The sequence below is a fragment of the Cupressus sempervirens genome, chromosome 4 (genome assembly GCF_028749045.1).
Source record: "Cupressus sempervirens isolate cs-2001-9-10 chromosome 4, ASM2874904v1, whole genome shotgun sequence".
Classification (NCBI taxonomy): Eukaryota; Viridiplantae; Streptophyta; class Pinopsida; order Cupressales; family Cupressaceae; genus Cupressus; species Cupressus sempervirens.
Window position 1 is genome coordinate 351,095,073 of NC_143121.1, and position 26,851 is coordinate 351,121,923.

The window sequence follows — 26,851 nt, forward strand, 5'->3', positions numbered from 1 at the left end:
CTTTGAGTATCAACAACATATACTAAGTTCAATATAATAAACAATAATAATAAATCTAGTAGGATATTATTGAACATAGATACCTACATATAGTTTCCCAAACTGAAATAAAATAGTATTTTATTGATTTCAATAAAGGTAGTTCAAATGAGTCATTTTTTAGTTGCATATACCTATTCAAGACTACAAATCAGCTAGGCTATATCTCTTTTGTGATCTTATATTGTATATCTCTAATGCAAATGGTCCTATTATCCATTATAGAAAATGAAAGGATGTGTATAAGCTTTAGAGAATTTTGACTATTCCTAACTATCAACTAAATGTAACTGAAACATATCATTTAATTATAAATATCAATCCAAAAGATTTATACTATCATTGTTATCTTTCTTAAGGTCAAATCCTTTGGTTTAAGAATGATTAAAACTTTAATAATCAAATGTACTTTGTAATAGTTCTTTGATCTCCCTTTTGTTCCTTTTTGTAGATTTTTTTACATTCCTTGGTATTAATCTTTGGCTAAGTAAATCGTGCACATAAAATGACTCAGTGAAATATTTCAAAAATAAATTAAAATCTTACCTTTGATTGAGGTTTTTCCATAATGATTCATCACATTTCTTGTATGCAAACACTTTATCAAAATAACCCATGCAATATTCAATCCTTCGAAATTTGTATAAATTGAAACTTTAGAGAAAATATCTCTTTCAATAAAAATGAAATACTACCCTAATAATTTTATCATGAGAAGAAAATATAAACACTTCCCAAGGTTATTCAACTGAATTAAAAGAGGTTTGTAATATTTCTATAAAAAATAATCTTCCTCATGTAATGATTTAACACAATAAAAATAAGATAGTAATAATTTGAAGTTTTTTTCACTAAAGTGCTTTGGTAAAATAAAATACAAAAATTTTAAATGATCAAAAATTCCTTATTTCTACAAAGTTTATCAATTATAAAAGAAATAATAATTTGATTAAAATGAAAATACTACTCACCTTTTCTCATTATCTTCTTGCAATTTCAGGAGGCCAAGATATTTATCCCACAAAATAGTGAATTTTGATAGTTTGCAAACCTTTGCCATTGATAGGAAAACAAAAATAAATTATTATTATCTAAATAGATAAATCAAAATGTATATTGTTTTATCTCTTCTTGTCTCCATAACATCACTCTTTATTTTGATCTCTTTGCATCTAACCTATTTTTCTTTACTCTTCTGCTTTTGTTCATTTTCTGTCATCATCTCTTTTTAATTGTAGTAGTTAGCATTGATTAATATGTCAAATAATATATACATATATTGTACCTAGAATCACATATAGCTTAGCTATAAAATATTTATAATGATCCCCTATGTTCTACAAAATAATATCACATGAGTCCTTTAAAGTTATTAGATGTCATATCCCCATTTTAAAATAGAATTTCAATAATAATTAGATACTATAATGTCATTAAATAAATAATAAAGGTGTATTAAAACTAATACTAAAATATAAAACAAGGAAATAATAATTACTTAATCTATATTACTATTAAATTAATATTTAGTATGATATTTTAAATAATTAGAAAATAATAAAATTTCAATGAGTAAAGAAAGAAAGAAAATTAAATACAAGAGACAATATTGTAGAAAGTATGTTAACTTTATATAGAATTTAATAATAAATAAAATAAACACAAATAACTAAATAAATAAATAATATAACATAAAATAATATAAATTAAATAAATATAATGAAAAGTAAAGAGATATTTAACAAACAGTCATGACTAGGTATGTGCAAGATCATGGTGTACCAAACTATGGCGTTAAGTGGCAGTGAAAAATCAGCAAATCAGGTTTATGTCAACTTGACACATAATTTTGAAGTGGTTATGGACTTTATATAAAAAATTTGTAAGAAAATAATTTGTAGAAAATTGAATGTAGTTTCTAAACTGCTAGGCCTTATCAGGAGAAAAAAATAATTGATTGGTCAAAAGTTTGAATTTTAATGCAGTACTAAGAAAATTTCAGGGCGAAAATAAAAAGTAGGTGTATGTCTGACCACCTTAATCAAAATCAAATCATAATATTTTTTTAATATAATTATAGATATGAAAACTATACTCATGCCCGGATGTGACGCATATTTTTTGATATTTTTATTCCAAATAAATAATTAAATATGAATTTTCTACCAAAACTTTTTCGGATTAAAAAAAGTCCCGTGTCTAACCACCCTAACTAATAGAAAATTTGATCAAATTTTTCTTTTTTTGTTTTTTTCTTATACTAGGCGAAGTATAGAATGTGACGCAACTTTTAGATTTAAAAAATGTTATACCGTTTGAAAGTTATATCTATTTTTCATTCAGTATGTCAATCAGCACTTTACAATAATCTTCATTGATAATTAACTAATAAATACTTATCGAACTCCGAATTTGACAGAAATTATATTGATGGAATCTAGAGAGCAATATTAAAAAAACCATTTCGTTTCATTCAATTTCGATCAAAATAACATTGTGAGACGGCTACCCGAAGTCTGAGTATCACTAAAACTCTCTATAAACACGTCTTTGGGATTGACTGGGCAGGCTTGGTAAATACCAAGCTTGATCGGATATCCGATTCAAAATTGGATATCCGATTTCAAATCGGATATCTAATATGGCTCGGTAGTCAAATTCCAAAAATTTTCAAATTTCGGAGGGAAATTCTATTTAAACGTTTTAGTTTTTTATTTTTAAATTATTTCACTTATATTAATATGTAAAGGCATATTTTAATATATTATATATATATAATAACGTAATGTAAACATACAAGATATAATCTAGTAATATATAATAATATCTTATGTTAATCTTACTACAATCTATAAATATAATATATATTATTATTATTTTTACTAAATATAATAACGTAATTTATATATATATATAAAATACGTATTATATATTATTATATTAATATGTATGTTATTAATATATTTATATAATAGTGTAATATTTTCATTAAATATAATAATGTAATATGTATATGTATATATATATATATATATAATTATATTGATATGTATATTATTACTATATATGTATACTATTAATATATAAGAGTCAAAGGGAGTCATAGGGTGACCTATAACCCTCTTTGACCCATTAAACGACGATATATGTCTCTAGGGGTCTTAGGACGCCTAGGGACATATGTCATCCTTTAATGGCTCAAAGGGGGTCCCTTTGACCCATTAAATGACGACATATGTCTCTAGGACCCCCAGGGACATAGTTGAATCGTTCATATCGGTCTTGACCCATTAAACGATGACATATGTCTCTAGGGGTCCTAGGACCCCTAGGGATATATTCGAATGGGTATTATGGGTCAAAGGGGGTCATAGGGTGACCTATGACCCTCTTTGACCCATTAAACGATGACATATGTCCCTAGGGGTCCTAGGACCCCTAGGGACATAGTCGAATCGTTCACATGGGTCAAAGCGGGTCATAGGGTGACCTATAACCCCCTTTGACCCATTAAATGACGACATATATCCCTAAGGGTCCTCGGACCCCCAGGGAAATAGTCGAATCATTCATATGGGTCAAAGGGGGTCATAGGGTGACCTATGACCCCCTTTGACTCATTAAACGACCACATATGTCCCTAGGGGTCCTAGGACCTCTAGGGAAATATTCGAATGGGTAATATGGGTCAAAGGGGGTCATAGGGTGGCCTATGAACCTCTTTGACCTATTAAACGATGACATATGTCATTAGGAGTCCTAGAAATCCTAGGGACATATTCCAATCGTTCATATGGGTCAAACAAGGTCATACGGTGACCTATGACCCTCTTTGACCCATTAAACGACGATATATGTCTCTAAGCGTCCTGGGACCCCTAGAGACATATTTGAATGGGTAATATGGGTCAAAGGGGGTCATAGGGCGACCTATGACCCTCTCTGACTCATTAAACAACAACATATTTCTCTAGGGGTCCTTGGACCCCTAAGGACATATTCGAATTGTTCATATGGGTCAAAGGGGATCATAGCGTGACCTATGACCCCCTTTGACCCATTAAATGACGACATATGTCCCTAGGAGTCCTAGGACCCCTAGGGACATATTCGAATGGGTAATATGGGTCAAATGGGGTCATAGGGTAATCTATGACCCTCTTTGACCCATTAAATGACGACATATGTCCCTAGGGGTCCTCAGACCCCTAGGGACAAATTCGAATCATTCATATGGGTCAAAGAGGATCATAGGGTGACCTATGACCCTCTTTGACCCATTAAACGATGACATATGTCCCTAGGGGTCCTCGGACCCCTAGGGACATATTCGAATCGTTCATATGGGTCAAAGGGGGTCATAAGGTGACCTATGACCCTCTTTGACTCATTAAAAGATGACATATGTAACTAGGGGTCCTAGGACCCTTAGGGACATATTCGGATCGTACATATGGGTCAAAGGGGGTCATAGGGTGACCTATGACCCACTTTGACCCATTAAATGACGACATATGTCTCTAGGGGTCCTAGGACCCCTAAGGACATATTCGAATGGGTATTATGGGTCAAAGGGGGTCATAGGGTGACCTATGACCTTCTTTGACCCATTAAACGACAACATATGTCCCTAGGGGTCCTTGGACCCCAAGAGACATATTCGAATGGGTAATATCGGTCAAACGGGGTCATGGGGTGACCTATGACCCTCTTTGACCCATTAAACGACAACATATGTCCCTAGGGGTCCTAGGACCCTAGGGACATATTCGAATTATTCATATGAGTCAAAGGGGGTCATAAGATGACCTGTGACCCCCTTTGACCCATTAAACGACAACATATGTGCCTAGGGGTCGTAGGACTCCTAGGGACATATTCGAATGGGTAATATGGGTCAAATGGGGTCATAGGGTAACCTATGACCCTCTTTGACCCATTAAATGATGACATATGTCTCTAGAGGTCCTGGGACCCCTAGGGACATATTCGAATAATTCATATGGGTCAAAGGGGGTCATAGGGTGACCTATGACCCTCTTGACCCATTAAACGACAATATATGTCTCTAGGGGTCCTAGGACCCCTAGGCACATATTCGAATGGGTAATATGCGTTAAAGGGGGTCATAGGGTGACCTATGACCCTCTTTGACCCATTAAACGATGACATATGTCCCTAGGGGTCCTAGGAACCTAGGGACATATTCGAATCGTTCATATGGGTCAAAGGGGGTCATAGGGTGACCTATGACCCCCTTTTTACTCATTAAATGATGACATATGTCCACAGGGGTCCTAGGACCCCTAAGGACATATTTCAATCATTCATATGAGTCAAAGGGGGTCGTAGGGTGACCTATGACCCCTTTGACCCATTAAACGACGACATATGTCCCTATGAGTCCTAGGACCTATAGGGACATATTCGAATGGATAATATGGGTCAAATGGGGTCATAGGGTAACCTATGACCCTCTTTGACCCATTAAATGATGACATATGTCTATAGCAGTCCTAGGACCCCTACGGACATATTCGAATCGTTCATATGGGTCAAAGGAGGTCATAAGGTGACTTATGACCCTCTTGACCCATTAAACGACGATATATGTCTCTAGGGGTCCTAGGACTCCTAGGGACATATTCGAATAGGTAATATGGGTCAAAGGGGGTCATAGGGTGACCTATGACCCTCTTTGACCAATTAAACAACGACATATGTCCATAGGGGTCCTTGGACCCCTAGGGACATGTTCAAATGGCTAATATGGGTCAAAGGGGGTCATAGGTCACCCTATGACCCCCTTTGACCCATTAAACGATGACATATGTCCTAGGGGTTCTAGGACCCCTCAGAACATATTTGAATTATTCATATGAGTCAAAGGGGGTCATAGTGTGACCTATGACCCCCTTTAACCCATTAAATGACGACATATGTCTCTAGGGATCTTAGGACCCTACGGACGTATTTGAATAGTTCATATGGGTCAAAGGGGGTCATAGGGTGACCTATGACCCCCTTTGACCCATTAAATGATGACATATGTCCCTAGGGGTCCTAGGACCCCTAGGGACATATTCGAATCATTCATATGGGTCAAAGGGGGTCATAGGGTGACCTCTGACCCTCTTGACCCATTAAACGATGATATATGTCTTTAGGGATCCTCGGACCCCTAGGGACATATTTGAATGGGTAATATGGGTCAAAGGGGGTCAAAGGGTGACTTGTGTCCCTTTTTGACCCATTAAACGACGACATATGTCCCTAAGGGTCCTAGGACCCCTAGGGACATATTTGAATGGATAATATGGGTCAAATGGGGTCATAGGGTAACCTATGACCCTCTTGACGCATTAAACGACAATATATGTCTCTAGGGGTCCTAGGACCCCTAGGGACATATTCGAATGGGTAATATGGGTCAAAGGGGGTCACAGGGTGAACTATGACCCTCTTTGACCCATTAAATGACGACATATGTCCCTACGGGTCTTCGAACCCCAAGGGACATATTCGAATGGGTAATATGGGTCAAATGGGGTCATAGGTCTATTTGACCCATTAAACGACGACATATGTCCCTAGGACCTCCAGGGATAGCAGAATCGTTCATATCGGTCAAAGGGGGTCATAGGTCACCCTATGACCCCCTTTGACCCATTAAACGATGACATATGTCTTTAGGTGTCTTAGAACCCCTAAGGACATATTCAAATGGATATTATGGGTCAAAGGGGGTCATAGGGTGACTTATGACTCTCTTTGACCCATTAAACGATGACATATGTCCCTAGGGGTCCTAGGACCCCTAGGGATATAGTCGAATCGTTCACATGAGTCAAAGAGGGTGATAGGGTGACCTATGAGCCCCTTTGACCCATTAAATGATGACATATGTCCCTAGGGGTCCTAGGACCCCCAGGGATATAGTCCAATCATTCATATGGGTCGAAAGGGGTCATAGGGTGACCTATGACCCCCTTTGACCCATTAAACGATGACATATGTCCCTAGGGGTTCTAGGACCTCTAGAGACATATTCGAATGGGTAATATAGGTCAAAGGGGGTCATAGGGTGACCTATAACCCTCTTTGACCCATTAAACGATGACATATGTCCCTAGGGGTCTTAGGACCCCTACGGACATATTCTAATCGTTCATATGGGTCAAAGGGGGTCATAGGGTGACCTATGACCCTCTTTGACCCATTAAACGACGATATATGTCTCTATGGGTCCTAGGACCCTTAGGGACATATTCGAATGGGTAATATGGATCAAAGGGGGTCATAAGGTGACCTATGAGCCTCTCTGACTCATTAAACAATGACATATTTATTTAGGGGTCCTTGGACCCCCAGGGACATATTCGAACTGTTCATATGGGACAAAGGGGGGTCATAGGTCCTATGACCCCCTTTGACCCAATAAACGACGACATATGTCCCTAGGGGTCCTACGAGCCCTAAGGACATATTCAAATGGGTAATATGGGTCAAATGGGGTCATAGGGTAACCTATGACCCTCTTTGACCCATTAAATGACGACATATGTCCCTATGGGTCCTCAGACCCCTAGGGACATATTCGAATCATTCATATGGGTCAAAGAAGGTCATAGGGTAACCTATGACCCTCCTTGACCCATTAAATGATGACATATGTCTTTAGAGGTCCTAGGACCCATAGAGACATATTCAAATCGTTCATATGGGTCAAAAGGGGTCATAAGGTGACCTATGACCCTCTTGACCCATTAAACGACGATATATGTCTCTAGGGGTCCTAGGACCCCTAGGAACATATTCGAATGGATAATATGGGTTAAAGGGGGTCATAGGTCATAGGTTCACCGATAACCCTCTTTGACCCATTAAACAACGACATATGTCCCTAGGGGTCCTCGGACACCAAGGGACATATTTGAATGGGTAATATGGGTCAAAGGGGGTCATATGGTGACCTATGACCCTCTTTGACCCATTAAACAATGACATATGTCCCTAGGGGTCTTAGGACCCTAGGGACATATTCGAATCATTCATATGGGTCAAAGGGGGTCATAGGGTGACCTATGACCCCCTTTGACTCATTAAAAGATGACATATGTCTCTAGGGGTCTTAGGACCCCAAGGGACATATTTGAATCGTTAATATGAGTCAAAGGGGGTAACCTATGACCCCTTTTGACCCATTAAACGACGACATATGTTCCTAAGGGTCCTAGGACCCCTAGGGACATATTCGAATGGGTAATATGGGTCAAATGGGATCATAGGGTAACCTATAACCCTTTTTGACCAATTAAATGATGACATATGTCTCTAGGGGTCCTAGGACCCCTAGGGACATACTCGTATCGTTCATATGGGTCAAAGGGGGTCATAGGGTGACCTATGACCCTCTTGACCCATTAAATGATGATATATGTCTCTAAGGGTCCTAGGATGCCTAGGGACGTATTCGAATGGGTAATATGGGTCAAAGGGGGTCATAGGGTAACCTATGACCCTCTTTGACCCACATATGTCCCTAGGGGTCTTAGGACCCCTAGGGACATATTCGAATAGGTAATATGGGTCAAAGGGGGTCATAAGTCACCCTATGACCCTCTTTGACCCATTAAATGAAGACATATGTCCCTAGGGGTCCTAGGACCCTAGGGACATATTCGAATGGTTGATATGGGTCAAAGGGGGTCATAGGGTGACCTATGACCCCCTTTGACCTATTAAACGATGAGATATGTCAGTAGGGGTCCTAGGACCCTTAGGGATATATTTGAATCGTTCATACAAGTCAAAGGGGGTCAGACCCATTAAACGAGGACATATGTCCCTAGTGGTTCTCGAACGCCTAGGGACATATTCGAATTGTTCATATGGGTCAAAGGGTGTCATAGGGTGCCCTATGACCCTCTTTGACCCATTAAATGACGACATATGTCCCTAGGGGTCCTAGGACCCCTAGGCACATATTCGAATTGTTCATATGGGTCAAAGGAGGTCATAGTGTGACCTTTGACCCCTTTGACCCATTAAACGACGACATATATCCCTAGGGATCCTATGACCCTTAGGGACATATTCGAATGGGTAATATGGGTCAAATGGAGTTATAGGGTAACCTATGACCCTCTTTGACCCATTAAACGATGACATATGTCTCTAGAGGTCCTAAGACCCCTAGGGACATATTCGAATCTTTCATATGGGTCAAAGGGGGTCATAAGGTGACCTATGACCCTCTTGACCCATTAAACAACGATATATGTCTCTAGGGGTCCTAAGACCCCTAAGGACATATTCGAATGGATAATATGGGTTAAAGGGGTTCATAGGGTGACCTATGACCCTCTTTGACTCATTAAACGATGACATATGTCCCTAGGGGTCCTCGGACCCCAAGGGACATATTTGAATGGGTAATATGGGTCAAAGGGGGTCATAGGGTGACCTATGACCCTCTTTGACACATTAAATGATGACATATGTCCATAGGGGTCCTAGGACCCTAGGGACATATTCAAATCATTTATATGGGTCAACGGGGGTCATAGGGTGACTTATGACCCTTTTTGACTCATTAAACGACGAAATATGTCCCTAGGGGTCCTAGGACCCCTAGAAACATATTTGAATCGTTCATATGAGTCAAAGGGGGTCGTAGGGTAAACTATGACCCCCTTTGACCCATTAAACGACGACATATGTCTCTAAGGGTCCTAGGACCCCTAGGGACATATTTGAATCGTTAATATGAGTCAAAGGGGGTCGTAGGGTAACCTATGACCCCCTTTGACCCATTAAATGACGACATATGTCCCTAAGGGTACTAGGACCCCTACGGACATATTTGAATGGGTAATATGGGTCAAATGAGATCACAGGGTAACCTATGACCCTTTTTGACCCATTAAATGACGACATATGTCTCTAGGGGTTCGAGGACCCCTAGGGACATATTCGAATCGTTCATATGGGTCAAAGGGGGTCATAGGGTGACCTATGACCCTCTTGACTCATTAAACGAGGATATATGTCTCTAGGGGTCCTAAGATGCCTAGGGACATATTCGAATGGGTAATACGGGTCAAAGGGGGTCATAGGGTAACCTATGACCCTCTTTGACCCATTAAACGATGACATATGTCCCTAGGGTTCCTAGGACCCCTAGGGACATATTCGAATCGTTCATATGGGTCAAAGGGGTTCATAGGGTGACCTATGACCCTCTTGACGCATTAAACGACGATATATGTCTTTAGGGGTCGTAGGACCCCTAGGGACATATTTGAATGGGTAATATGGGTCAAAGAGGTTCATAGGGTGACCTATGACCCTCTTTGATCCATTAAATAATGACATATGTCCCTAGGGGTCTTCGGACCCCAAGGGACATATTCGAATGGGTAATATGGGTCAAATGGGGTCATAGGGTGACCTATGACCCTCACCCTATGACCCTCTTTGATCCATTAAACGATGACATATGTCCCTAGGGGTCATAGGACCCTAACGACATATTTCAATCGTTCATATGGGTCAAAGGGGGCCATAGGGTGACCTATGACCCCCTTTGACCCATTAAACGACAAGATATGACCCTAGGGGTCCTATGACCCCTAGGGATATATTTGAATCGTCCATATGAGTCAAAGAAGGTCATAGGGTGACCTATGACCCCCTTTGATGCATTAAACGATGACATATGTCCCTAGGGGTCCTAGAACTCCTAGGGACATATTCGAATGGGTAATATGGGTCAAATGGGGTCATAGGGTAACCTATGAGCTTTTTTGATGCATTAAACGACGACATATGTCTCTAGGGTTCCTAGGACCCCTAAGGACATATTCAAAACGTTCATATGGGTCAAAGGGGGTCATAGGGTGACCTATGACCCTCTTTGACCCATTAAATGACGACATATGTCCCTAAGGGTTTTAGGACCCCTAGGGACATATTTGAATGGGTAATATGGGTCAAATGGGGTCATAGGGTAACCTATGACCCTCTTTGACCCATTAAACGATGACATATGTCTCTTGGGGTCCAAGGACCACTAGGGACATATTAGAATCATTGATATGGGTCAAAGGGGGTCATAGGGTGACCTATGACCCTCTTGACGCATTGAATGACGATATATGTCTTTAGGGGTCCTAGGACCCCTAGGGACATATTCGAATGGGTAATATGCGTCAAAGGGGGTCATAGGGTGATCTATGACCCTCTTTGACCCATTAAACGATGACATATGTGCCTAGGGGTCCTCAGACCCCAAGGGACATATTCAAATGGGTAATATGGGTCAAATGGGGTCATAGGGTGACCTATGACACTCTTTGACCCATTAAACGACGACATATGTCCCTAGGGGTCCTAGGACCCTAGGGACATATTCCAATTGTTCATTTGGGTCAAACCTATGACCCCCTTTGACCATTTAAACGACGACATATGTCCCTAAGGGTCCTAAGACCCCTAAGGACATATTTGAATGGGTAATATGGGTCAAATGGGGTCATAGGGTAACCTATGACCCTCTTTGACAAATTAAATGACGACATATGTCCTTAGGGGTCCTCAGACCCCTAGCGACATATTCGAATAGTTCATATGGGTCAAAGAGGTTCATAGGGTGACCTATGACCCTCTTTGACCCATTAAATGATGAAATATGTCCCTAGGGGTCCTCGGACCCCTAGGGACATATTTGAATCGTTCATATGGATCAAAGGGGGTCATAGGGCGACCTATGACCCTCTTTGACCCCTTAAGCAACAACATATGTCCCTAGAGGTCGTAGGACCCCTAGGGACATATTCGAATCATACATATGGGTCAAAGGGGGTCATAGGTCCCTTTGACCCATTAAATGACGACATATGTCTCTAGGGGTCCTAGGACCCCTAGGGACATATTCGAATGGGTATTATGGGTCAAAGGGGGTCATAGTGTGACCTATGACCCTTTTTGACCCATTAAATGATGACATATGTCTTTAGGTGTCCTTATACCCCAAGAGACATATTCGAATGGGTAATATGGGTTAAAGGGGGTCATAGGGTGACCTATGACCCTCTTTGACCCATTAAATGATGACATATGTCCCTAGGGGTCCTAGGACCCTAGAGACATATTTGAATTGTTCATATGGGTCAAAGGGGGTCATAGATTGATCTATGACCCCCTTTGACCCATTAAATGATGACATATGTCCCTAGGTGTCCTAGGACCCATAGGGACATATTTGAATGGGTAATATAGGTCAAAGGTGGTCATAGGGTGACCTATGACCCCCTTTGACCCATTAAACGACGAAATATGTCTCTAGGGGTCCTAGGACCCCTAGGGACATATTCGAATGGGTATTATGGGTCAAAGGGTGTCATAGGGTGACCTATGACCCTCTTTGACCCATTAAACAACGACATATGTCCCTAGGGGTCTTCGGACCCCAAGGGACATATTCGAATGGCTAATATGGGTCAAATGGGGTCATAGGGTGACCTATGACCCTCTTTGACCCATTAAACGACGACATATGTCCCTAGGGGTCCTAGGACCCTAGGGACATATTCTAATCATTCATATGGGTCAAACCCTATGACCCCCTTTGACCCATTAAATGACAACATATGTCCCTAGGGGTCCTAGGACCCCTAGGGACATATGTTGTCATTTAATGGGTCAAAGAGGGTCATAGGTCACCCTATGACCCCCTTTGATGCATTAAACGATGACATATGTTCCTAGGGACATATTCGAATGGGTAATATGGGTCAAATGGGGTCATAGTGTAACCTATGACCCTCTTTGACCCTTTAAATGATGACATATGTCTCTAGGGGTCCTAGGACCCTTAGAGAATTATTCGAATCGTACATATCGGTCAAAGGGGGTCATAGGGTGACCTATGACCCTCTTGACCCATTAAACGACGATATATGTCTCTAGGGGTCCTAGGACCCCTAGGGACATATTCGAGTGGGTAATATGGGTCAAATGGGGTCATAGGGTGACCTATGACCCTCTTTGACTCATTAAATGATGACATATGTCCCTAGGGGTCCTAGGACCCCTAGGGACATATTTGAATCATTCATATGAGTCAAACCCTATGACCCCCTTTGATCCATTAAATGAGGACGTATGCCCCTAGGGGTCCTAGGACCCCTAGGGATATAGTCGAGTCATTCATATGGGTCAAAGGGGGTCATAGGGTGACTTATGACCCCCTTTGACCCATTAAATGACGACCCTATTTGTATTATATATTATTATATTAATATGTATAATAATATAATATATATATAACAACATAATATTTTTATTAAATATAATATATATTATAAATATTATTAAGTTAATATATATGTTATTAATATATCTATATAATAACGTAATATTTTAGTATATATAACATAATATTTTAAGATATACTATTTATACTATTTTAGGATAATAATTATAATATAAATAAACACTAAATTTTAATATTATTATATGTATAGTAATAATAATACTATTATTGCTATAATAATAATATATATTAATACTATATATTGTAGCTTAATATGAATAAACACTATATATTTACACTATTATATCTATATTAATAATATTAATACTATTATAGGTATAATAATAATATTGATACTATAGGTATATTAATACTATTTTATATTAATATTATTGATATTTTATACTAATACTAATATACTATTAACTTAGTTATAAATTAAAGTCGTTTGCCTCCAAATATTTTCATAATATTAATATTATTGTGGCAAAGGAGGGAAACCTTAGCAAGTTTTCCCCCCAAAATTCCTTTTCCTATATCGGATATCTGATTATACTGGCATCAATTTCAAATATTTGACTGTCCCTACAGACTCGACAACATTACTTTTTAACCTCTTTTTTCACGGGATTTGTAAAATGTCGTGTTTTGGGGCCCAACCAATCGAAAAGAATTCAAAAATATAACCTTAGGTGTTTGAATTTGTCATCTGAATGGGGAGCAGTAGTCGTCGAAAGAATAAACGTAAAAGGAAGATATCCAATGAAGACATTGCAGCATATAGGAAAAAGGACAAAATGAAACACCGAAAAAAAAGACAAGGTATGCTAAATATCAATCAAGTTGACAATGAATTAATAGAAGGTGAAATCATAGAGTCAGATAATGAAAATATACAGTTGGGGAGTGAAAATGTACCTATTGAAATGATAATGCGGAAATTGAAAATGTAGAGATTTAAAATTTTGAAGAAGAAATGTGAAAATTTTGAAGAAGAAATGTCACCAAGTCATAATCCAAATTGCATAATTGACCATGTCGAAGATGACAATGCACAGGAACTTAATGCACAAGAACCTTACATATCTCCTAATTATAATCGACATGAAGGTTCTAAAACACCAAAATAGATAATTGAAATTGATGAAATGATTATGACTCGTTTGGAAGGAAAAAAATTAGAAAGAACCATTCGGTTATGGGCTTCAAGACTATATCAGATGTTTTTTGGCAACAAGACAGTGGTAGAGAAATGTCAGCTTTTCATGCACTTATTAAAGATGCAAAAGATGAGACCTATGCTTTCCAAATTGAAAATTCGTGTCAATAAAAAGTTGGAAAGAAATGCCATTATTGTGAAGAATCTTTTCAGTGCTCTCAATAGCGTTGGGAAAAATAGCAGAGAGAAGGATAATAGAGCTGCTCGAAGGGTTATTACAACCTCTTTGGTAAGTCATCATTTGAGAAAGGGTAGATATATGAGACAAACTTGTATTGATTTGAATCTAAATCATACTACTTTGAGAAGAGCACTTAGTCGACGAGAGAAAATTGATGATCCTCTTCAAGTATCACCCAATGCTAAAGATGTCTTAAAGTTGAGAATTGGCATCAGAGACCGCACGCCACATCCTAAACACTATTTGGAGGTAAGTCAAACTATATTGTTCAAACAATTTAGAGAGAGTCATCCAAGTGTTCATATATCACAAAGGGCTTTTGAATCTTTGAAGCCATTTTATTGTGTGCCACTCAAAATTTGAAATACATGTTGTTGCAAATATCATGTTGAGTTTTCTATGCACCATGAACTATTATGCTCCATCCATTCTACTTTGCATAGTAAATAAATGTTGGAGGATTGTGGGGCTAGTGGGCTTCCAAAATCATCAAGAGACTTGTTAGATCAACTCTTATGTTGTAGATTTGATGGTTGTTCCTTTTATAAAAATGCTTACTTAAATGAGAAGTGTTCAGAATGTGGTGGCTTATCCAAGTTTGACACATGTTTCCATGAGGGGTGTGAACAAGATCTTGGAAAGACAATAGTGAAAAAAAGGGTCTATCAAATGGTGAAATACACATTGAAGAGTGGGAGTGAGAGCTCGAGATGTGAATTGGTTGGAAAAGATATCAATGTGGCTAATTTTATTTCAGATTTCAAGTCAAATCTTTTTTACAAGTATGCAAGACATAGTCACAGGTCTCAGTGGTTGGATCAACAATTTAGAACGTGTAAGGAGACTTTTCCCATTGGCACTATTATATCAGTTGTTGATTTTGCTGAGAACTACACATTGCAACCTCAAAATGAGATACAATCTCAGTATTACAACTCTATTCAGATTGCAATTTTTGTTCACATAACATATAGACATGCCCTTGATAGTGCGGAAGATAATCGAAAGATTATTAGAGAGTATCATTTTTATATGAGTGATGATAGATCTCACTCTCACGAGTTTGTGCAACATTGTTTCGAGAATTTTTTTTATTTCTTACACGAGCATGCAATTGCTATGGATAGACATATCATTTGGTCAGATAACTATACAGGTCAATTCAAGAATGCTCGCATGTTTTATTGGTTGTGTAGGATGCACATAGAGAGAGGGGTGCCTTATATTTGGAGTTTTTTTGAGTCCGGCCATGGAAAAGGGGAAAATGATGGAGTAGGGGCATGTGTGAAGAGAGCTCTAGTTAAGGAGCAACTGAAGATTTCAACAACAGAGCTTCTTGATGCTCGTAGCATTGTTGATTGGTGTAGTTTAGCATTATCACAAGGGGGGACTCTTAATTCAGTGGTATGCAAGTTCTTTTGGTTGGTTGAGGAAGGGTCCATAGGTGATAGATCAGATTGTGCTACAGTGACAGACTCATCAAAAATGCATTCATTTCGGAGCTCTAATTCTAGTACATGGACCATTTGGACATGACAACTAGCTTGTTTTTGTCGTACCTATTTTCGGTGTGATTGGGATCACTGTGAGTCAAGTGAGTGGGTGGACACATAGGCTCCACATTATCTTACTCCATTGTCTATCATACCCTCTATCAAAAATGATGACATGGAAAGTTCACTTGAGCATAATCATCTATCAGATCTACTTCAGCCAGGACATGTCTTTGCATTGGTTTCACCACAGGGGAATGATGAGAAATCCGATTATTGGTTAGCACGTTGTGTAAGAGGAAAACAAAAACTTGCATAACCGATCACAGATGATGATGGATTCATGTATCCTACTGGTTTAGTGGTTTTTGTTGGAACATGGCTATGGACATACATGCTTAGAAGGAACGGAATTCCTGCATTCGAAGACTATCAGAAGCACAAAGTAATTCTCATATATTCGCATCTTATTATAGCAACAAATGTAAAGTTATTGAAGCATCAAGGAAGACCAAAAGTAAAAGAACTTTTTACTATTGCTAATGCTAATCATGAAGCCTTGTTGGAGACCCTAAAACAGAGAGAGGACCCTATTGGAATACTTGACTAGGTATATATACTTCTTATGTTATTTTCTTCATAATGATTTAATGAATTGATGATTATCTTGTTTAATACAATAAGTTACTAATATTTGTATGATATTGGAATGTAGGTACATCATGAAGAGTTGGAGGGGGGTGGTATTGGGGAGAATTTCTAAATTTTTTGATGTATTATGATGTAAAATGTGTAGTTTTTTGTATATGGTTTTTGTATTTTGGTAGGTTCTTTGTAAGGAATTATAAGAGGAAGATATTGAACAAGTTCTTCCAAATCATATTTGCATGTGATACAAGGCTATAACGAAAATTTTAAGATCATTTATAACTATATGAAAGATAATTGCATGCGGATATCTTATTACAAATTTGCTTTTTTCCTTATTTGACATAAAGCTGACATTACGATTATTAAAACTATTTTTATCAAACTAATCAAATAAGAAAAATCCATAAAGTACGGATGAACAATTAGAATACTTGATTTCTTCCATTTTACAACCAGTCATAGCATTTGAAAGCATAAAGAGTCATAATATTGTATAATGTTTTGAAAGACTTTCATATTGAAAAGTTGTATGAAGCACATTCGGGATAAGCCATAAAATCCATGAAAGAAGATAGCATGTAGGATAAGCAATTAAAGCCAATAAGCAAGATAGCACATGCATACTGACATGATATGAAGTTGGATATGAAGGCTATGAGTCGATGAGTCATTAGAGGTATCAACAATCCCATCATAAATGAGATCTTGGATTTTATGTTTCAACACTATGGAATCTTTAGTTTTATGAAATTTTCTTCCATGCAGATTAATTTAAGAATGCCCCATGTGTATGTAAAGGTCTTAAGGGAGATTAATTTAAGAATGCAATATTCTCCTCTAACCTTTTCTCAAGTTTAGAATTGATTTCTATCATGTGCTTAGAGAGATGAAGGTAAGAAAGATTATTTGTCTCTTCTAGCTCTTTGTATTGAACATATAGAAAGAGAGATGACAAGTGAACAACTTTAAGTGTAGTCAATAGATCAAGGAAACCATTTAGTGAAACAAATTCTTAGAATGCATATCATAGACCATGAAGTTAGAAAATACCAATAGCTCTAAGACCAAAGAGCCATTTTAAGTATGTTCAAGTACTAGAGACATAGAAAATCAAATTCAATTTATGAAACTCCCCTTAGCAAAAAATGCAAACAAATATTTGCATTTGACATTTTGAATTGGTTGAAACAGTTTGACAATAATTGATAATATTGCAAGCTTGATGTTCAAAAGCAAATTTTTTTCCAAGAAAGATAGTGAAACATGGAGTAGTCTTCAAAAAATCATCCATCATTTGCGGCCACCCTGTACCGAGGAGTCTCCAAGGTGCTCTAAGTGCATTTGGAGGTCGATCTTTCGAGGGTCATAACTTAGAGCTCATGAGGGCTATTGATGAACTGTCAAATGCTACAAGATGATGATCCTGAGGCCTAAAATAACCTATCTCATTTTTTAGAGATCACATTCCGTTTGGATTCAGCACAATGATCTTGCTCGATGCCAAAACTCGCAGTGTGCCTCAGTTCATAGGTGCACCACAGCGTAACTTTGAAACTGCTGATCTTGGCATCGAATCGTCAGTGCCATTAGCTCCAGATGGGCAGGTGAACCCTATTCACACCCTTGTCCTGGCCATGAAGACCATCCATCATTTGCAGCCACCCCGTACCGAGGAGTCTCCAAGGTGCTCTAAGTGCATTTTGAGGTCGATCTTTCGAGGGTCATAACTCAGAGCTCATGAGGGCTATCGATGAATTGTCAAATTCTATAGGATGGTGATCTTGAGGCCTAAAATAACCTATCTCATTTTTGAGAGACACATTCCATTTGGATTCAGTACAACGATCTCGCTCGATGCCAAAACTCGCAGTGTGCCTCAGTTGATAGGTGCACCACAGCGTAACTTTGAAACCGCTGATCTTGGCATTGAATCGTCAGTTCCATTAGCTCTGGATGTGCGGTTGAATCCTAGTTACACCCTTGTTCTGGCCACAAAGACCATCCATCGTTTGCAGCCGCCCCGTACCAAGGAGTCTTCAAGGTGCTCTAAGTGCATTTTGAGGTCGATCCTTCGAGGGTCATAACTCAGAGCTCGTGAGGGCTATCGATGAACTATCAAATGCTACAAGATGGTGATCCTGAGGCCTAAAATAACCTATCTAATTTTTGAGAGATCACATTCCATTTGGATTCAGCACAATGATCTCGCTCGATGGGAAAACTCGCAGTGTGCCTCAGTTCATAGGTGCACCACAGCATAACTTTGAAACTGCTGATCTTGGCATCGAATCGTCAATCCCATTAGCTCCAGATGAGCGCGTGAACCCTAGTCACACCTTTTTTTTGGCCACGAAGACCATCCATCATTTGCGGCCACCCCGTACCAAGGAGTCTTCAAGGTGCTCTAAGTGCATTTTGAGGTCGATCCTTCGAGGGTTATAACTCAGAGCTCGTGAGGGCTATCGATGAACTGTTAGAGGAGACAAGTTTGTAAGGATGGAGTGGCTTAGTGTTTTTGCTAAAATAAGTTAGTGGGAAGGCTTTATTAGAGGGTTTTGGCCAAACTAGTGGGGTGTTTGCCAAAATTTCTTGTTTTATTTCTACTTGGTTTTGTTTTCTTGTTTCATGCTTGAGTATTGTTATGGGATTGGGACTTACACTCACCCTTGTGGGAAGGGAAGAGAAGTCCAGGGTGAAGGGCTTAAGTTGGGTTTGAAAAATGTATTGAGAACCTTGGAGTATGGGCTCCATTGTATGCCATAACATTTCATATCTTGCTGGGGGTGATAAGGAAAGTATGGTGTAGAAAGGAAGTTTGAGGAGATACAGCTGATGGTAGTGGGTTTGGAGGAGGAAATGTGGAGGCCCCAAGAGGGCATTAAATGGTTCATTTATGATAGCCCTGAGAGGGCATAAAATTTGGTGAATTATGATAGCCCCGAGAGGGCATGAAAATTGTTTATTGCAAATATGGTTTGGTATGGCAAGTATCCATTTTAGAACAAACCTTTACCCTATGTTTATGGTTCCATCTGTGAAGCCATTGTGAAATAGTCTTAGGGGGAAATTGTTCAAGTTTGAAATGTAATGTTTATGCATTGAAAGATTGTATGTGTATCCCAGTTTGAGCCTTGTTCCCTAGCGCGGGGGTGGTCTCTTTGAGGCCTATGGTTGGGTGGAAAGCACCCATGGTCCTTGTTATTTTTTTGTGTTGCATATGCAGATTTGTGTCCAAGGGAGCAATGGAAATGGCTTGGAATGATCATCTTGCAGATTGATGTTGGATGAGAAAACTTGACATTGTGCCCTCATTTGTGAAGGAGGATTCACCAGCTTGTTCATGTTCTCAACGATCATGTTGGACAATGTTCATGCTACTCATTGTCCATATCTTTCAATGTCCATGTTCCTTATGATTTTGAAAAGTCCCTTATGTTGCCCCATTGTGATGGAAGGAGATTGTATCATTGTTACCTAATGTACGTGTAGAAGAAAATATTGATAAGGTTGTATATGCATGTTTCATTTGGAGTTTATATTGTTATGAAAGCATTGGTACGAGTCACATATTTTCTTTGACATCATTTTTATCATTTGAAAATGTGAAAGAAAGTTTTCTCCTTGTGGTATTGTAAATGACTAGTTGATAATAACAATCCATAGATGTTATGTGATACCATTGATTGTATAAATTTAAACCTTAGTAGATTTCTTACAATCTTGTTGTGCACTCAATAATTTGGTGAGGAAGCAATGTTGATAGATAATGAGGATATAGTAATATACTAATTGTCACATTAATATATATTGTAATGATTAATGAATGTGTGTACATTGGTAATGAGGATAATAAGTAATTCTGATCCCCTTCCCTTACATGCTAGAATCACAACCTAGTCCATATGATACAACTGACAAACCCTAATAGAATATTAGTATCACAGGCTTGTTAGGATATGAATTACCTCACTAATTTATGAGTGTTGTATCTTGAACTTGCTCGTTTGACTCGTGACGCTAACTTGAACTAGATTGTCATCCAATCTATTTGAAAACCACCTGTAACTAAAATGTTAACACATTCACACTATTCACATGAGTCTTGAACTCCTATTCAATGATAACCTTGTTTTACAATATGTAATTTCTTATGCGACTTCATAAGGTAAAAAAAATAAAAATTGTTGTGTTTTTACTAGTAAAATTTAGGGCATGACACATGATCCATGATAAATTGAACAATACTAGATACTAAATTAATATGTATATCATTGTGCACGTAAATGATAAAAATATATATCAAAATACATGTATCCATAGAGAAAATTTTACACAAATATATATCAAAGATCATGTATCCATAGACAAAGTACTCAAATATATATATATATCAAAATACATAGATCCATATACAAAATGTGGCTGATCCTGCCATCAGAATGTGTATAATATCAATGTTTCTATATACAATGTGGCATATTCCATCTCAAAATGTCTCATGATGCATCCTACGAAAACTATACTATCCTAGGGTGTTGATGGATGATCAAAATGCAGCCTCTTCGCTGCACTAGGTGGATCAGATGCCTCCTACATAAACAAAAAAGGAAAACCCAAAGTTAGACTACTAAATTTATATGATCTACATATCTAACATTGAATTACTCAAATGCATAATGATCTTTTCCGTATTGGAGATTAATACTATCAAAATTTCATAATAAATACCTCTCTCGTTGACCTCCTGCGCCGGTCAGGAGTCCTCTCGTATGCCCTCGGAAATGCTGGTACCTCTGTGATTTATAACATATTTAATCATGAATTCAAACTACAACTTACTATTGTAGGCTCCTCCTCAGGAGTGAGTGGCCGCGTCATCAAATCTACATAACTGTCTCGTCGAACCTCATGTGCACTAGGAGTCTCCTATGAGATACAAAATAGTAGTTGTTAATATCACGGAAATTAGTTTTGAATTTATTTATGAAGATAAGTGATGCAAGAGCATCCCATGCTCATCAAGAGAAAATTGAAGATCCAAGGCATTACAGAGGTCATGGAACATCTCTTGAAGTCAATTGGGCAATCCTTGCACCAATTATGGCTCATGGAAGCATACAAAGTTATAATGTTGGACTCATATGTGGAAGAAAGTTGTAATTGGGCATGAGATAGGATTTTAGGATTTCATATGGTAGATGTGTCATTTGATAGGTTCATGTAGGTTGTCATGATCATATCTTGTCATTAGACAAGTCAGAACATTCTAGAATTGAGTTTTGGGGTTTGAACAAGCAAGCCCTAGTTTTTAAGCCATTTTAAGGAGGGTTTTGAAGTTTGGGTGTTTAGGAGTGTGACCAAGACCTATAATCTAGAAAATCCTTAGTGTGTTGGTCCCTTTGTTGAAGCCTTGGTGTGTCTAATTCCTCCTTGTGTGTCCCAAAGTTGAAAGGTACATAAGTGGTGTCCAGAGATTTCTTGGTGAGGAAAGAAAGAGAATCAGTGAGTTGGCCCTTGGGAAGGAAGAAAAATTGTTGTGAAAATGCCTCCTAAAAATCAAATGGCTAGAGAACTTGAAGAATTGAGAGAAGAGTTGACAAAAGAGAAAAGAGAGAGGAGAGAACTTGAAGCATCTAGAGTGAGGGAAGAAAGACAGATGAGAAGAGAGAGGCTGAAGCTTATTGCAAGGATAGAATCCTTAGAAAAGGAAAGGCAAGAACCTAGAGGAGAAGAGGTTAGAGGAAGAAATCATGGAGAGAACCATGAAGAAGAAGAGGTTGGTAATGCAAGGCAAGAGCATGAGACAACAGATGATCCTGAAGAAAGGAGATTTATGAGAATCATTAAGGCAGTACAAGGTAATGGTGGGAAGAACCATATTGATTTTCCAATATACCAGGATAAAATGGATAATGAAGAAGTGCTAGGGTGGATAGAGGCTCTTGAGAACTACTTTTATCTTTAAGACATAGAGGCAGATAAGAAGGTAAAAGTAGCAACAAAAAGACTGAGAGGAACATCACTCACTTGGTGGACTAGTGTTCAGAATGAGAGAGAGGAAAGGTGGTGCAGGGCACCTAACCTATGTGGCAGGGGGGAACAAGTATCTCTATTGCCGGACACCTTGCCACTCCATGAAAGCGAGGATTCAAGTAGATTAGGAAGTTGGAATAAAGGTTTGGTCCATATTTTACAAGTTGGTCTATGTTTTGTAATAAAGGCACATGTAAGGCCCACAAGAATTTTGGTGTGTTTATAAACCAAGTGACTCCATGGGACCAAAAGGACTTAGAATAGGGTATTTAGAGTCTAAACAGTATTAGCAAAAAGTGGTTGTTTGTTTGTTTTATGGTTGGGAACGCCTATATGGTTGTTCCAACGGTCATGTAGACCTTTATATATGTCATATGTGATCTCAATTGAAAGGGGGAGATCAGAGTGTACGGTGGTTTGGAGAAAAAATAATAAAAACTTCAATTTTCTGGAAATTTACTTAGTTGCATTTAATAAATCCATATGACCAATTTTGAGTCAATGGAATAGTTTAGAAAGTTAGGGAATGCATAAAAACTATAGTTTGAAATTTGAATTTCAAATTCAAATGGTCATATTAGTTCTGGAGGGAAAGTAGTAATTTGGTATTTGTTTGATTAAATAAACCTTTGTAACCAACTTGGTCGGTTGGACAGGTGCATATAAGCCTATTTAAGTTGTAATGAACATATGCAAGACATGAATCATTATTGGTACGGAAAAAATCATAGAAATTGTATAGAACAACAATCATACTTTCCTCTACATCAATTAAAAAAATAAAAAATAAATGATAATTATACATACAATGGGGCTCACTGTGTGAATGAAAATCCCTGATGATCTAGGAGGCCGAATCTGTACAGGCTCATCGCCAATAGCCACACCCTATATACAATAAATAATGTAATTAAATGAGATTACCACAAAAATTTTACAAGAATGCATCAATATTTAATCAATTAGAAAACATCTAATTACATTTCCTTTGTCAATGCATGCTGGCTCACCCCCCGCACTTTGTCCCCCCGGGGCAGGTGGTATCTGCAAGATAAAAGAAAGATTAGCAACCATTTATGCTACAATATCAAATAGAAAAAAGAAATGCAAACACAACATAATGTACTATAGATGTCTCAAGGCCAAATGAAATGGCCGAGAGTGTAGCATCATCTATCTGTCTGAGCTCCTCCTCGGTCATCAACTAAACATGAATGAATATCACATACATGTAAAAGTCAGTATGGCTTAAAAATTAAAATTACTCTATTATAAAAATTAACTTTAAATCACATATGTCATAACTAAAAAATGTATACACATACCGACACTGAAGGAGTCCATGCCTCTACATTCCCCTCCTCTCTCGCATCAGGGTCTGTAGCCTCTGCGCGTGCGTCTGTTGTATCCTCGTCTAATACAAAATGATACTCAGGAAGATCACCTATGGGACCTACGAAAATATTCTTGCATGTAATTCAAGTGTGAGGCACACAAACGTGTGATGAGCTAGCCGATGATGAACTGGCACCAACATCATCAACACGAGGAGGCAAGACTGACCTAGCCTGAGATATCATTAGGCTACTCAGCCTATGAATGGCTCTGATGGTCTGAGAGCTAGCCTCTGCCATAATATCTAGATGCTGCACTCAAGGAGGGGGGGAGATATCAGGGCGGGGGACAAAAGTGCCAAGTTTCTTCCGCTGGGAAGAGGGTCTATCCTGAGGAGCTCCTAGTCCTAAGCCCATGTTGGGCTTCATGCTCCAATAGTTCACTTTAAGTTTCAACACAAATTCTGCATATAATTTTTTAAGGAAATAAAATGGTATGTCTAAATTTCCATGTGGAGGAATATCAAAGACCATCCACCAATGGTCCCAAAAATTTGCAAGTATGGCGTCATTTGTGCACCATTTAATCGATAGATTGGTTTTTTTTGGGTCAACTAGTATACCCATTTTTGGGTTAGCAAAAAGGCTTGCCAAATCATCTTTGGTTATGTTGAGGGCCGTGACCTCATCATAATCCAAACCATCATCAAACATCTGGTGCATTTCATCACGCCAACGAAGAGCGGCATTTTGTTGGTTTGTAAGAGTTTCAATGTTATCCACTATGGTGTTTAACGTGGATAACATAGGAGCTAGTGAGGTACATTATTGTATGTTCTATGCAAACCTCTCAACTCAGTGAGATTTTCATTTATCAAATCCTCAATTCGAGGAGGGTTTTGAGGAGGTAGAGGATCATTTGGTGGATGATTTTGTGGGGATACTGGATTGTTTGGTGGTGGGTTGCGAGGAATATTATTCCCTGCCTCAGTGTCATCATTTTGATCAGCCATTCCTATTGAATTTTAAAACGTAATATATATTAAAAAAAGTTCTAAATTTTAACCATTTTTGTCAAAAAAACCCTAGATTCAACTAAAACAAACAAAATCTTGTTAAAATCTATTAAATTTAGGTTAAAAATGAGTTTGGGGGGGGGGGGGGAACATACCTGATATCTGATATCCGATTTGCTATCTGATATCCGATTTATTATCTGATATCCAATCTGACTGGCCCAAATTCACGTGAAAATAAGGGCCGCGGGTCTGTGATTTTGTGTTTAATCCATGCACAAGTGTCGAATATCTGATATTATAATATATATAATATAACATATATATTACATTTTATATATTTTTATATTATATTTTATATTTATTATATTAATTTACTATATATTATAATATAAAATATTATTATTATACTATATTATTATAATTTATAATATATTATACTTTTTTATTATATATTATATTATAAGATATTACTTTTTATTATTATATTATATTATATATATATATTATATTACATTACTATATATTATAATATATGAAATATTATATTATATTATTATAATATAATATGTTATTATAATATTATTATTATAGTATAATATTATATGATTATAATATAATAATAATATTATTATTATATTATAGTATAATAATTATTATAATAATATTATTATTATATTATAGTATAATAATAATTATAATAATATTATTATATTATAGTATAATTATTATAATAATAATAATATTATTATAATATAATAGTATGATATATTATTTAATATTATTATTATTATTTTATATCAATAATAATAATATTAAATAATATATCATACTATTATATGATTTTAATTATTAGTTGGATATTGGATTTAAAATCGGATATCCGATATGATATCGGATATCCAATATGATATTGGATATCTGATAAGGCTCGGCTTAACCTTCCAGGTTTGATTCCTGGATAGGTAAAAAAGAGTCAGAGTGGATTTTGAAGCGCTTTTAGGCGTCTTCAAACTCTCTTTTTTTCACATCGCCACTTTTTGGCACACCATGATCCTGCACATACCCGACTCCTTAAAATTAAGATATAAAAGGGAGGAGTTCAAAAGGAAAAAATGAAAGGTAAATATAATACAAAGAAAATAAGAAAGTGACTTTTTAAAAAGGTATCAATGATATTGAAAGGATGTGAACCTTCGAAAGGGTCATAATTATGAATAGTTGTGACTAGTCAAAAGTATTCTAATTATAAACTATTTAGACTTTTCTAAAGGATCTTGATTAGTAAGTGTTGTGACTTTTTGGAACAATTATAACTATGAACTATTGTGACTTTTCAAAATATTTCTATTATGAAAGGTTGTGACTCTTGAGAAAGAAGAAACAAAAAAGGCCAAATAAGGATCCAAATGGACTACATAAAGAGCAAGGCAAGAGAGCTTTGTTTATAAATTATATTTTCTTAATTATAGTTATGAAATTATTAATATTATTTAATCATTCTTGTATATCACACACACACACACACACACACAGAGAGAGAGAGAGAGAGAGGAGGAGGAGGAGG